Source organism: Cyprinus carpio, chromosome A19, assembly GCF_018340385.1.
Source record: "Cyprinus carpio isolate SPL01 chromosome A19, ASM1834038v1, whole genome shotgun sequence".
In the NCBI taxonomy this organism is placed as follows: Eukaryota; Metazoa; Chordata; class Actinopteri; order Cypriniformes; family Cyprinidae; genus Cyprinus; species Cyprinus carpio.
In genome coordinates this window covers 4,752,115-4,766,742 of record NC_056590.1, presented here as the reverse complement: position 1 = coordinate 4,766,742, position 14,628 = coordinate 4,752,115, and the positions used below count along the sequence as shown (strand labels likewise).

The following is a 14,628-nucleotide window of genomic DNA, read 5'->3' as shown; positions in this document are numbered from 1 at the left end:
ATACAGACTGGATCTGGTGGCTACGGTGACATCGGAATAAGAGAGAAACAGACAATATTAGCGTAGAAGCCATTCTTCTAATGATGTAACAAGTACATTGGGTGTTATGGGAAGTGTTCCCCGTTCCGGTTTACCTAATTAATGCAGCCTAAAAATCCTTTAACGGATTTGTGTAATATTAGAAGTGTATTAGTATGTTATGTGTTAGCCAGTGTTAAAGAGATGGGTCTTTAATCTAGATTTAACTGCAAAGAGTGTGTCTGCCTCCCGACACAATGTTAGGTAGGGTTTATTTCCAGAGTTTTTTGGGCACTAAATAGGAGAAGGATCTCCGCCGCCCCGCAGTTGACTTTGATATTCTAGGTATTACCAGAGTTTTGAGAACGCAGCAGATGTGGAGGACTATAATGTAATAAGAGCCGTTCAAATACTGAGGTGCTAAACCATTCAGGCTTTATAAGTAATAAGCAAGATTTTAAAATCTATACGATTTTTGATAGGAGCCAGTGCAGTGTTGACAGAACCGGGTAATATGATCATACTTCCGGTTTCTAGTAAGAACTCTAGCTGCTGCATTTTGGACTAACTGGAGTTTGTTTACTAAGCGTGCAGAACAACCACCCAATAGAGCATTTACAATAATCTAACCTTGAGGTCATAAACGCATGGATTAACCATTTCTGCATTGACATTGAGAGCATAGGCCGTAATTTAGATATATTTTTTGAGATGGAAAATGCAGTTTTACAAAATGCTAGAAACGTGGCTTTCTAAGAAAATGTTGCTATCAAATAGCACACCTAGTTTCCTAACTGATGACGAAGAATTGACAGAGCAGCCATCAAGTCTTAGACAGTGTTTCTAGGTTATTACATGCAGAGTTTTTAGGTCCTATAATTAACACCTCTGTTTTTTTCAGAATTTAGCATTAAGAAATTACTCATTATCCAGTTTTTTATATCCACTATGCATTCCGTTAGTTTTTCAAATTGGTATTTTTTGCTTGGAGGGGAAGAAATATAAAGCTGAGTATCATCAGTATAACAGTGAAAGCTAACACTGTGTTTCCTGAGGATATTTCCCAAGGGTAACATGTAAAGCGTGAAGAGTAACGGCCTTAGTACTGAGCCTTGAGGTACTCCATACTGCACTTGTGATCGATATGATACCTCTTCATTCACTGCTACGAATGATGGCGGTCATATAAGTACGATTTAAACCATGCTAATGCACTTCTATTAATGCCAACAAAGTGTTCTAGCCTATGCAAAAGAATAGTGTGGTCAATAGTGTCGAACGCAGCACTAAGATCCAATAGCACTAATAGAGAGATACAACCACGATGAATGATAAGAGCAGGTCATTTGTAACTCTAAGGAGAGCAGTCTCAGTACTATGATACGGTCTAAATCCTGACTGGAAATCCTCACAGATACCATTTTTCTCTAAGAAGGAACATAATTGTGAGGATACTACCTTTTCTAGTATCTTGGACAGAAAAGGGAGATTCGAGATCGGTCTATAATTAATTAGTTCTTTGGGGTCCAGTTGTGTTTTTTTGATGAGAGGCTTAATAACAGCTAGTTTGAAGGTTTTGGGGACATATCCTAATAACAATGAGGAATTAATAATAATCAGAAGAGGATCTATGACTTCTGGAAGCACCTCTTTTAAGTGCTTAGATGGAATAGGGTCCAACATACATGTTGTTGGTTTAGATGATTTAACAAGTTTATACAATTCTTCCTCTCCTATAGTAGAGAATGATTGGAACTGTTCCTCAAGGGATCTATAGTGCACTGTCTGATGTGATACTGTAGCTGATGGCTGCATGGTTACAATTTTATCTCTAATAGTATCGACCTTTAGAAGTAAAGTAGTTCATAAAGTCATTACTGCTGTGATGTTTGGGAAATGTCAACACTTGTTGATGCTTTATTTTTCGTTAATTAAAAAACATTAAATACATTAAATCATTTATCACCTTTAGATGAGTGTTTTTATTTAGATCTTGTCTAAATGTGCTGTATAGGGCAAAATGTTATGTTAATCAGGTCACTGCAGCATCTCCAGACTGCTGTTCTTCAGAAGTTAATTCACATAACTCATCTGTGCCAACCAGACAGGTTTGATTTATAAACCTAGTCACACACATATCAGGATTTATTAACTAAAAACAGCCATAGAAAGTGTTTTCTAATGAAGATACATTTCTAGCTCTGACACCCCTCTTTTCTCTTTCTCTGGATCATGGTTTCTACTCTGGGGATTCTTTTGAACTGTTTTTATTTCTACCCAACAGGGCTGTAATCCTGTCTAGCAAGTTTCTACTCTCATTACTATGGTGAAAACATTTAGCCTTTTCAGAGTAACTTTAAACCTGGCTGTGTACAAACCACTGAGACAGTGTCTGTGTTTGACAAATGTCCTGACACTCTTTATTAATGACACTTTACTGCTTTTCATTAACAACATGCTACAGAACCGGTTTGAACTAAGAACAGTCTCTTGAAAAGTATGTTGTAAGGGAAACAGGTCAATTTAGCTCAAATGGAATCATTTAAGATTTAAAGGGAATTTGAACAGAATCACTGTTTCACGGCTGATCACTTAAACCGGCCAGCGATTCACTGAACGAGCCGTTTAACATCAAATCTGCGCTGGATATTAATATCCAAAGTATAGTGAAAACACTATTAATTAGCACAGTAACAAGATCGGCAGTTTAAGACATTAACTTGTAAGCACAAAACACAAGATACTTCTCTTTTCAATATGAATAAGGCTTTATTAGATAAATCTAAAACATATAAACTAATCTAACACATAAGCACACGCACTCACACATTCACACAAGTGCAGGAAGAGTAGTGAAGAAAGGGAAGAAAAGTTAGGGAAGAATGAGTTTAAGAGAATGAAAATGTGAAAGTTTACAGCAATACGTGAAATTGCATAGACATGAACAACCATCCAGTCACTTAATTAACCCTCGCATTGAGTTCATCAATTAGGTTAAAATTATATTAGATACACCAGTACAGATGAGAGTCTGGAGGTACGTTACTTGCGTTGCCTGTGTAATGGGGGTTCCCTTTGTTGTCATTGAAAAGGGGTTTTCCCGAGGTTGCTGATTGGCTGGAAGTTCAATAGTCGTTGAAGTGACGTCTTGGGAAGCCCCGTGGTTGGGCGTCATAGCAGTAGCAAAGCCAAATTTAATGGTGTCCTGAGTATTTAAACTGGCCTTTTGGCCACACCTCAAATGTTGTCTTGACCAATTAGATATTGTCTTTGCTCAGGGTATCATAAATCATATGTTATCTTATCAAGCACATGGTCCGAATTTTCCCGCTCTTGCAGGGTATAATTTTGGACATGATTCCTATAACAAGAATATGATACATTTGACATAACTGATGGTCAGAAACATTTCAAGCAAGCAGATTGAAAAACATACATACTAAACATGAATATGAATACTTAAGCTATCCAATAGTTATTAAAATACATAAACAATAAGTGATTATAAACATGATAGTCAAATGTGTGGGTTACATATAAGTGAATATGGAGTGAAGCGTTGGACTAATATTCATTTATAAGTCTTTTTGAGTTCATTAAAAGACAGTTCCTGTGCCATTCTCTGACATAAAGATTTTCTGTGGGGACCAGAGGTTAAAAGGTCCCCTTAGGAATTTCAGTCTGGTTCTGCTAGGTAGGGGGAAGTCAATCCAACGATCTTGTTTACTCTCATGGCTCTACATGTGAGGGTCAGACTGTCCATCTCTTTGATTACTTGCCCTAAATTTGACAATCTCTTCTTCGAATTGAAATTGTCAATAATTGTTCTAATGGTGTTAATGTTGAGAGCTGTTCTGTGAAAGAGTTGGTTGGTTATCTTGCTTCAGACTGTGGTGCTAGGAGTTGATTTACAACATCCTGTTGCCTTTCTGAGGAATTCGGCTCCTCATGTTTCAACCATGGTCCTGATCGAATCTTTAATTTGTCTGGTTCGGGTCTGATACGCTACAATGGTATGTTTAGTTTGTGTTGTTCTGGTATGATAAGCTGAATTTTATGTCTGTGTCTTATGTCATTGTCAACATAATTTTGGTTGTTGTTTTTGGTTTTGTTGAAAAGTACTAAGTGGTTGGGTGGTGTATGCTTCATGATCAACAACTCATGAATTCTCAGTGGTCATCATTACAGCTGTTTTAAACGCACTGTAATGAAAGTGATGCTCTTCCTCAGTGTTTCTGTCTGGTTTTCCAGTGCAAATGTCAAGATACATTTACTTGAGATGAAAAATGGCAGCAAGTCTTGCTTTCTGATGAAGTGAAGTGAGTTTATGATTAATTATCAAATATCTAACGAGGGGGGCCAAAAAAAGTCAGCGGCTCCTGCCCCACACAGAGTGTTCCCCCGGCCGAGACTGCTGAGGCTCTGTCCACTCTCCGTGTCTGTAGCGAATGTTACCTGATCGCTCCGGCACGTGAATATCCACAAAGCCGCAGGTCCAGACGGCATTCCTGGTCGAGTCCTTAAAACATGCACTCACCAACTAGCTGGAGTCTTCACAGACATATTTAACCTCTCCCTTTCCCTCTCTGTTGTCCCCCAATGTTTCAAAACATCCACCATTGTGCCAATACAAATGACACCCAAAGCTTTTTGTTTGAATGACTGGTGCCATGTTGCTCTGACTCCCATCATCAGTAAGTGCTTTGAGAAGCTTATCAGAGATCCCATCTCCTCTGTATTACTAGCATCACTCGACCCACTGCAGTATGTCTACCACAATAACAGCTCCACAGATGATGCAATTGCCTTCACCCTGCACACAGCCCTTTCCCATCTTGACAAGAGGAACACATATGTGAGAATAGGGTTTGTTGACTACAGCTCAGCGTTTAATACCATAGTGCCCTCTAAGTTCGTGGTGAAACTCCGGGCTCTGGGTCAGAACAGTTCTCTGTGCAGCTGGAGCCTGCACTTCTTGTCAGGCAGACGGCAGGTGATCAGAGTTGGCAGCAACATCTCTCTTCCCCACTGACCCTTAACTCTGGAGCCCCACAGGCCTGTGTTCTCAGTCCTCTGCTGTTCTCCCTGTACGCACATGACTGTGTAGCCACGCATAGCTCCAACGTCATCATCAAATTTGCGGATGACACAATGGTGGTAGGCCTGATCACAGACGATGATGAATCAGCCTACAGAGAAAAGGTGACTAACTGGTGCCACAACAACAACCTCTCTCTGAACACCAAGAAGACCATGGAGCTGGTGGTGGATTTCAAGAGATGGACCACTGAGCACTCCCCCATCATCATCAACCGGACTCCAGTGGAGCGGGTCAGCAGCTTCTTGTATCTCTCAAGTTTCTCTGCGTTCACATCACCGAGGATTTCACCTGGACTACTCACACACAGTCAGTAGTAAGGAAAGCCCACCAGCATCTCTTCTTCCACAGGCAACTGAAGAAATTTGGTCTGAGCTCAAAAATCATCAGACAGTTCTACAGCTGCACTGTGGAGAGCATCCTGACTGGCCGCATCACCGTCTGGTACGGGAACTGCACCGCTCTCTGAACCGGAAAGCCCTGCAGAGAATAGTTCAGATGGCCCAGCACATCGTTGGAGGTGAGCTTCCCTCCCTCCAGGAAATCTACACCCAGAGATTGTGAGGAAAGCACAGAAGATCATCAGAGACTCCTGCCACCCAAGCCACAAACTCTTCTCACTGCAACCATCAGACAGACGGTACCGCAGCATCAGGACCCGAACCAGCAGAACGTGAGACAGCTTCTTCTTGCAGGCCATCAGACTACTGAACTCTAGATTGCAAAACGATAATCATCCACCTACCCCTACCCCTCACACTGGATTCCATCTACACACCAGCCACACTGACTCTGACAGCACTGCATAGCATAAAACACATGCAGTCTTCTTCTCTTCTGCACTAACAAACTACTGCACTGAACTTCACAGTAAAACACTAGAGTATACTTCACTGTAAGTCATATATAAAATCTATAAATTTATACGTCTCTTGAGTATACTGTGTACTATGTGTATATTATGGAAATGTGTATATTGTGTACAATTGTCTATTGTATATTGTGAAATGTGCATATTGTGTAAACGTGTATATTGTCATTTATGTATACTGTTAATTTTTCATATCTTGTTGCTTGTACTGCCATGGCACAGAGTCTTGTACCCAAGAATTTCACCATCGTTACACTTGTGTACACGATGTGTGACAAAGAGATTTGATTTAACATTCAACTCTTTTCAAGGGATAACATAAGTTTACACAACACTAGTGAAAAAATCTAGAAGCAGATATTGCAAGAGTAGATTTCTTGTCTGGCTTTTCAGTACATATAAATAGGTTACGCTGCAGTAAAAATGGGTCTAGCAATGCCTCTGAGTGTTAATGCACAGATATGAACAAATGAACTCCGACCAAATATGTGCATGCCTCTGATACGTGTTACTGTGGTACATAGCAGTGAAAACGAAAGTGATAGTATTTATTGGGTGGATGCTCTGATCTTGTTTTGCATAAAGTAGAAAAGTTTAGCTCCGAGTTGCACAAGCTTCACTTCAGATCAGAGGCTGTCAGGGTCTTCTTGCTGCTCAGAAGAATTTGGTAAGAAAGTTTCAGCTTAATCGGCTCCATTGCAATGTATTTTACTTTTTCACTGATCTTCTAAATGTTTGTAGAATTTTTTTTAACCTTTTGCACGATATAAACTAGTAATTTAGAATTTTTTTTCTCTGAACTGCAAGATGTAAACTTGCAAAAGTATGAGTTGCAAGAAAAAAAATACCCAATTCTGAGAAATAAAGTCAGAGATGCGAGATATAAACTCGCAATTGCGAGAAAAAAAGAGTCAGAATTGCGAGTTTATATTGTGCAATTCTGAAATTATGAGTCGCAATTTCGAGTTAATGTGTCAGGATTATATCCCGCAATTCTGAGAAAAAAACAAAAACAAATGGGAGATAAAAAGACACAATTACCTTCTTTTAGTTTTTTATCCAGTGTTGGAAACGGGTCTCTATAAATGTAGCATGCATGATGAATCAGTTTTCACATTTTAAGGGTAATTATGCATTTACTTGCACACCTTGACTGAACTTACTTCAAACTTTTCTTTGTACAGCAGTGAATTTCACATTTGTGAAGGAAACAGCACTGTCTTCTCAGTCTAATAATTCTTCCTGACTCTGCTCTGAACCAAAGGTGAGATTGAGAACATGTAAGAGTCAGTATTCAGACCATACCAATTCATTGTTTAATTTTTGCATTTTCATTTAAGATGTAATTTTAAATTCAGAATTAGCTTTTTATTTGCCAAGTGTGTTCAAACACACAACGAATTTGTGTGTTTTTTTAGGAGCTCATGGTACATACATACATACATATGACATGAGAACAGAAAGAACAATTAAATAAGACTAAAGAAAAAAAAAAAAAATGATGTGGTAAAATCTGGAACAAGATTTATGTTCAGATTTGTGAATTATTTACTGTACAGTTGTATAAATAAAAATATGCACATTTATTTACATAATATACTTGAAAAAACAGGCAATTGCTGGAAATGGAAAAAAAATTCAGATTGATGTGCACGTTTACTTTGCAGAAGCACAATATTGCTTACTTTGAAGTGTGCAGGGCAATTTATTTTGAACTTGAACAATTAGGGAAATATATTTGCATTGAATATACAGTAAATTATTGAATATACAGTATGAATGAATCATATGTCTAGACAGGCTCTATACAGAGAGATTCTGAGAAATACTCTACAAGAGAAATAATAAAATGTTTTGTTGACAGACCATTTGACCTCCCAACAGAAAAAACAGGACATCAGATTTTAGTTAAAATTGGCCAGGACAGAGAAAGTGGCATCTGACATTTAAAATAGGCTGAAACTGTTCACTCTCACTGCATTAACCTTAATTCTATGGGGAAACTCTGGAAAGCATGATTTGATAACGTTCGTGTAGCTGCACAAACAAATGGCATTTCAGGCTTTCAAAATGGACGGGCCAACTAAATATAAGTCGGCAATGAATGCCATTTCATAAGAATCTTTCTCCTTCAGTGCAAAGATCATCTCATAGCTGGACTCCTAATGAAGAAAGAAGAACGAAGAAGCCTACTATTCGACATAAAAGAGCCCCAGCAGTGGAAAGATGCTTCAAGCAAACAGTACATGTGGCTATCTGGCGAGATTATAAGCGCATATCTTGAGTAAAATAGCATATTTCTAGTGGTGTTTGCTGTAAAATGTCATCCCATGAATGTGGCACATGCAGGGCACTCCTCACTGAGACAAGCTCCTCCCATTGCAAGAGCATGAATCACGCTTCTCTGCACTCGCGGATTGTTTTCTTTAAAGATAGTGACCCTGCACTTGTGCTCCCCTGTTTTCTTCCTCTCAGGAGCCTCGGAGGAGAAAATGGTGGAGTAATGGGTTAAAGCAGACAGGTCCGAGTGAGCTCACGCTGGCTCAGATCCCGCATTTTTCACTCCCCCCACAGTGAGAGGATTCCTCTGTACACGTTTCCCATGAGGACCAGCGTCCCTTGTCAGGTGTGAGTGGTTGGTCCTTTTTTTCAGTTCTCTGAGGATGATTTTGCCGATGATACTGTATCATTGACATCTTCTGATGCAGAGGATTGGGTGAACTCTGTGAAGAACTCTGTCCCCTTGTCACATAGAGAGCTAAGTAATGCCATAACCACTCTGGACACTGACTTATACTTGTCCTCATAAAGGTCACTGAGGAGCTCAGCTTGTAGTGGTCGGCTCCAGATGACCCTGCCACAGCTGACTTGATGAATGGTTTCTGCAGCCTGGGTGCTGCCAGTGATCTCCAGGTCAGAGATCTGCCCTGTTCTTTCCTGAAGTTCACAATGAATTTACTAGGTCTTGGCATGCCCCCTTCTCCGTGTACATCCACTTTTCACCTCCATTGACAGACCAGAGCAGAAGAGGTATGAGAAGCTCTTCAAGTAGCAAAAGGAGAAGAACTACCGCAATGACTGGCTCATCTTGGCCAAGTCAGAACACAAGCTTGTGCCCACAGATCTCTGCTCCTCAGCCACTTGGAATGCCTGGGGCTCAGGATCAATTCAGCCAAGTGCCTCCTGTCTCCCAGCCAGTGAATCGGGAACCTGGGAACAGTTCTTGACTCGGCCCAGATGCAGCCTGGTTTGCGCCTAAATACTCACTGAATATTCAGTGGCTTGTGGCATCATTCAAGTAGGGGGTCTCTCTCTTCCCCTCAGGACATTACAGAGGATGCTGGGCCTGACTGCAGCTGCCTCCTCTGTGGTTCTGCTGAGCCTGCTCCAGATGCGGCCCCTTATATACTGGCTTGAAGCCTGTGTCCCATGCTTGATTTCTGGGACACCTCCACCTCAGGGTAACCCATAGCTGTGTCAGGGCTGTGGCCCCTTGGAAGGCCCATTGCCTGTATCAGACAGGCACTCAGCTGGGACTGTTCTCCAGAAGGAATATAATCAGGACAGATGCTTCCAACTCAGGTTGGGGAGCACTGAACTAGAGCAGACGGGAATTTGGCTCCTGGTCCAGCTTGGAGCAATGTCAATGTATCAACTGCCTGGAAATGATGGCGTTATTTTCTGGCTCTCAAAACCTTCCTGCCAGCCCTAAAGGGATGCCACATTCTGGTCCGTTCAGAAAACTTGACAGTTTTGGGCTAGGTCATGGCCTCTTTACAAGAGGGTGAGGTGCCTCCTCATATGGGCATAGAGAAACCTGCACTTTCTGAAGGCAGTGCACGTGCTGGGCAATTTGAACCAGAGAGCACTCTGGTGGAAACAACTGTGGTTCCCCGAATTAGTACAGCTGCTGTCAGCAGCCCTTTGGCCGATAGCGCTGAGGAAGGATCTCCTCTCTCAGGCAAAGGGAGCAATTTTGCACCCCAACATCTAAGGCTCTCAAAAGGACCCTCTGCAGCTTCAAGTAAGGATCATTAAAACTATTTCAGAGGCCAGAGTCCTGTCTACTAGATGTCTCTATGCCCTCGAGTGGTCCTTCTTCTCTGACTGTTGTGCAGTCTGGAATAAAGACTCTTTGTCTTGTGACATTATGTCCATATGGTCCTTCCAACAAAAACTACTGGATAAGGGGTTCACCCCTTTCACACTCAAGGTATATATGGAGGCTGTTGTGGAAAACCAAGCTCCCTTGACAGGCCAGTCAGTAGGAAAGAACAACTTCATGAAGTTGTGAAGTTCTTGAGGGGAGCCAGGAGATTGAATCGTCCTTGATTTTCCGACCTGGGACATATCCATGGTCCTCAGGGCTCTCTGAGGCCCTCCGGCTGAATTGAGGCCCCTTTCCCTGAAGACCATCATCCTGCTGGCTTTTGCATCGATCAAGTGAGTGAGTGACCCGCAGGTACTCTCTGTGATAACATTCCTGCCCTGAGTTTGGGCCTAACAACCACAAAGTCTTCCTCAAGCCAAGGCATTGCTATGTGCCTGAGGTGCTCTCTATTCAATTCAGAGCACAGGTTATTACCCTCTCAGCTTTTCCTGAATTGGAGGATGAGCTGGGTGTACACTTACTCTGCTCAGTTTGGGCTCTCAGGATATATGTGGAACTCTCTAGCCAGTCTTGGCAATCAGAGCAGTTCTTCCTGTTCTTAGGACGCTGCTCTAAAGGGCCGTTGGTTATGAAGCAAAGATTATCCCATTGGATAGTAGATGCCATAGCGCTGGCTTACACTTCATTGGGCTTACAGTGCCCCATTGGAGTGAGGGCCCATTCCACCAGGGGAAAGGACTCCTCCTAGGCATGGTCCAGCAGAGTTTCCATTTGTGTTATCTGTGCATCAGCCGGCTGGTCTTCGCCATCTACCTTTTCTAGGTTTTACAACCTTCAGTCACGGATTTTATCTTACTAAAGAACCTATGCCCCTGCTGGTGGACAGGCCTGTTTTGGCCTGTCATGGCCTCACTGATTCTGGGTTAGTTCCAGCCTAATATTAGCCCACACAAGGACGGCTTTTCGTTCTGCCCTTGTAATATGGCACTGTTGGATATTGTTCCCCATAGTATTAAAGCTAATGCAATGTGAGTGAACCATATTTATAGGAAATGGTCCGGTTACTAACGTAACCTCAGTTCCCAAAGATAACGGGAATGAGCATTGTGAAGCTGGCCATGCTATAGTGCTGCACCTAATGCCAAGTTCACACTGCATGATTTTCAAACTCGTCGGACCGCCGTTGTTTTTCACACTGCGTGACTATCTGGGGTAGCATTCAGTTGCTGCTGTGTTCACATTGCACGATTGATCGGTGACAGAGGGTTTCACATTGCATGACTTCACATTCACAATAGGAAGAATCACCAACAGGTCTGTCTGGTCTGCAAACTACGTTTCACAACAAAACACACACGAGAAGTGATAAGGAAATAACGCAAGAACCCATGTGCGTCAGACCGGAGTTCTCCAGCGAGACTGGATTATAATATATATATTATAAATATATATATTATATATATTAAAATAATATAGTAAAAAATCTGGCTAAAATCGTGCAGTGTGAACTCGGCATAAGTCAGTGCTGCCACTTCTCAGTCAAAATATTCTGATGAAATAGCACTCAGCACTGACTGAGACAAAATTCTATTTGTTTGTCCCGTTACATGAATGTTTCCGGAGAATTTCCGGAGTTCCTCATTAAAATTAATGCAATGGTCATTCCCATTATCTCAGGGAATCAATGTTACGTTAGTTACGGAGCAATTTCTGCAACATTTTTTCAACAGTTTATTTTTATAACATTGCTGAATTTGACGTGATTGTTTTTGACGTGATTTTTTTTAGATGGCTTTGATTGATGATTTCGATATAATAAGTCAGAAGGACCTCGAAGATATTAAAGAATCCATATCTACTCAGGATCTTCCAGCAGCGGTAAACACGATCAAAGAAGTCCTTGATAAACAGGATCTTTTAGAACTTAACATTGGTGTGACGGGGGAGTCAGGTTCTGGAAAATCCACGTTTGTCAATGCATTCAGAGGTTTAGGGGATGATGAAGAGGACTCTGCTAAAAACTGGCCCTGTAGAAACCACTATAGAGCCTGAAGCTTATGTTCACCCAAAATACCAAAATGTGAAAGTGTGGGATCTTCCTGGCATTGGAACACCAAACTTTAAAACCAGTAAGTATCTTAAACTGGTTGAGTTTGAACGCTATGATTTTTTCATCATCATCACTTCAGATCGGTTCAGAGAATGCCATGTTCAGCTGGCCAAAGAGATTGTGAGAATGGGGAAAAGGTTTTATTTTGTTCGTTCCAAGATTGACTCAAGCATTAATGCTGAGAAGAGGTTGATGATGTTTGGAAGAGTAAGAAGAAAAGCTTTGACCAGAAAAAGACATTTTGATGCTGGTTGTTCAGGTCACACAACGTTTTTGTATTAGATACAGTAATTATTATAAAATATTGAATAGTTATTATTAAGACTTATTACACAGCTCTGTGGAATACTTGATTCTGATTGGTCAGCTGTGACATTCAGAGGTATGTTATCCCTGGATAACAACCTGTAAAAGCTAATAACACAGGCTCATCCGGGTAACAGCAGTCGGCGCTGTACTCTTGCTTGAACATTTTTTTTCTTGGTGTAAGCTTTGCATTTGTTTAGCTAATAAAATATTAAAACTCGATTCAAAATGGTGTACAATTGTTTAATAATGTCATCCTGGTATCACAGACTCTTCAAAATGGCATACAACATAATCAATTCGCGTCGGGGTCCTGATCACCCTGTCGGGGTTTATTCTGCGAGAACAACCGGCTGGATGTACATTATCCTTTAGTTTTTTTTCTGCGAGAATTCCTGTTTCTGTCTAGGTCTGAGAAACATCGGTATAGAGGATCCTGTTGTGTTTTTGATCTCTAGCTTTGAGTTCGGCAAGTATGATTTAAATCTACTGCAGGAGAGAATGGAGCAAGAGCTTCCACAGCATAAGAGACGTGTGCTGATGTTGGCTTTGCCGAATATCACACTGGAGATCAATGAGAAAAAGAAGAAAGTTCTAGAGGAAAACATTGGAAAAGTTGCCTTACTGTCTGCTTTGGTGGCTACAGTCCCTCTTCCTGGTCTTTCAGTTGCTGTGGATATAGCCATTGTTAAAAAGGAGATAGAAATGTGCTACAGTACCTTTGGTCTAGATGATCCATCCCTGCAGACGCTCTGTGAAAGATCTGGGAAGACCATTGAGGAATTCAAAAGTCTAATGAAGTCGCCACTGATTGGTGGGATAAACCAAGCTTCAATATTATCCTTAGCGGGAGCTGCAGCCGTGGTTGCGGCTAAAAAAAAATGCAGTTAAGTATGTTGTGAGTCTCGTACCCTTACTTGGTTCTGTGGTGGCAGGAGGAATGTCCTATATAACGGTCTTAAAAATGCTGAAGAGAGCTCTGAATGACATAGCAGAAGATGCCAGAATCGTGCTGATGGCTTCAGGGCAGACTGAAGTGTAAACACAGAATGTGGCATAGAAGTTACATGTATTCAGTTAGCACTGCTTTTATTCAAACAGGTAGCAAATTTTGTTATTAAAGGGGTCATATTACGTTGCTAACAAATAACATTATTCTGTGTATTTGGTGTAATGAAATGTTTATCTGGTTTAAGGTTCAAAAAACACATTATTTTCCACATACTGTACATTATTGTTTCTCCTCTATGCCCCGCCTTCTGAAACATGTCGATTTTTACAAAGCTTATCATTCTGAAAATGAGGTGTGCTCTGATTGGCCAGCTATCCAGTGCGTTGTGATTGGCCGAATGCTTCAAGTGTGTGTCGGAAATGTTATGTGCCTCGCCTTATTGTGATTCCGTGTCACGGTGCGATGAGACTGGCGCAAAACACCGGCGCAACGAGACAAAACCAATAAAACCCATTATAAAAGTGGTTTTTGTTTATTATGGTTTGTACTTTGTTTTTACACATTGTGTTGCATTGCACCGCGTAAACATAAAACTATGTCTGCATTTGTGATCGGAGAGACAACAAACAACTAGGGCTGCAACAAACAATTATTTTGATAATCGATTAATCTACTGATTATTATTACGATTAATCAACTAATGTCGATTATTTCACTGATTAATCAGTAGACTTTGATTATTCAGCTTTTGCAATTAGTTAAAATATTGTACATTTATACATATTGTAACAAATAAATAAAGGTAATTACTTCAGCTTTTGAAAATCATATTATGTAATTACAATTATTATACAATAAATTTATACAAATGAATGTATCTGGCACAAAATGTGATAGACAGATAAACTCTCTCATTCACCATTTAGTTAGCCATATGAAAAAGTCACTGAATGACATTATTCTGCCTAAGATCTCCTTTTGTAAGTCATATGGATACGAAACAAAATAGAGGTAAGGGATGAGACGCTTTATTTTTGGATAAACTATTTTATTCAAGCACAACCTTCACAACAAAATCTCTCTTAAAATACCTTACAGGGTTAATCAAAACAGCCCTGAGCTAGAAAAAGTTTTGATCTATGCAAACCAAACTATCACTTTA

General features: G+C 40.7%; 1 pseudogene; it reads left to right on the top strand.

Annotated features, from left to right (window-relative positions):
* The first annotated feature begins 6,549 nt into the window (after positions 1-6,549).
* LOC122148742 lies at positions 6,550-13,793 on the top strand (annotated as a pseudogene).
* Positions 13,794-14,628: the final 835 nt, after the last annotated feature.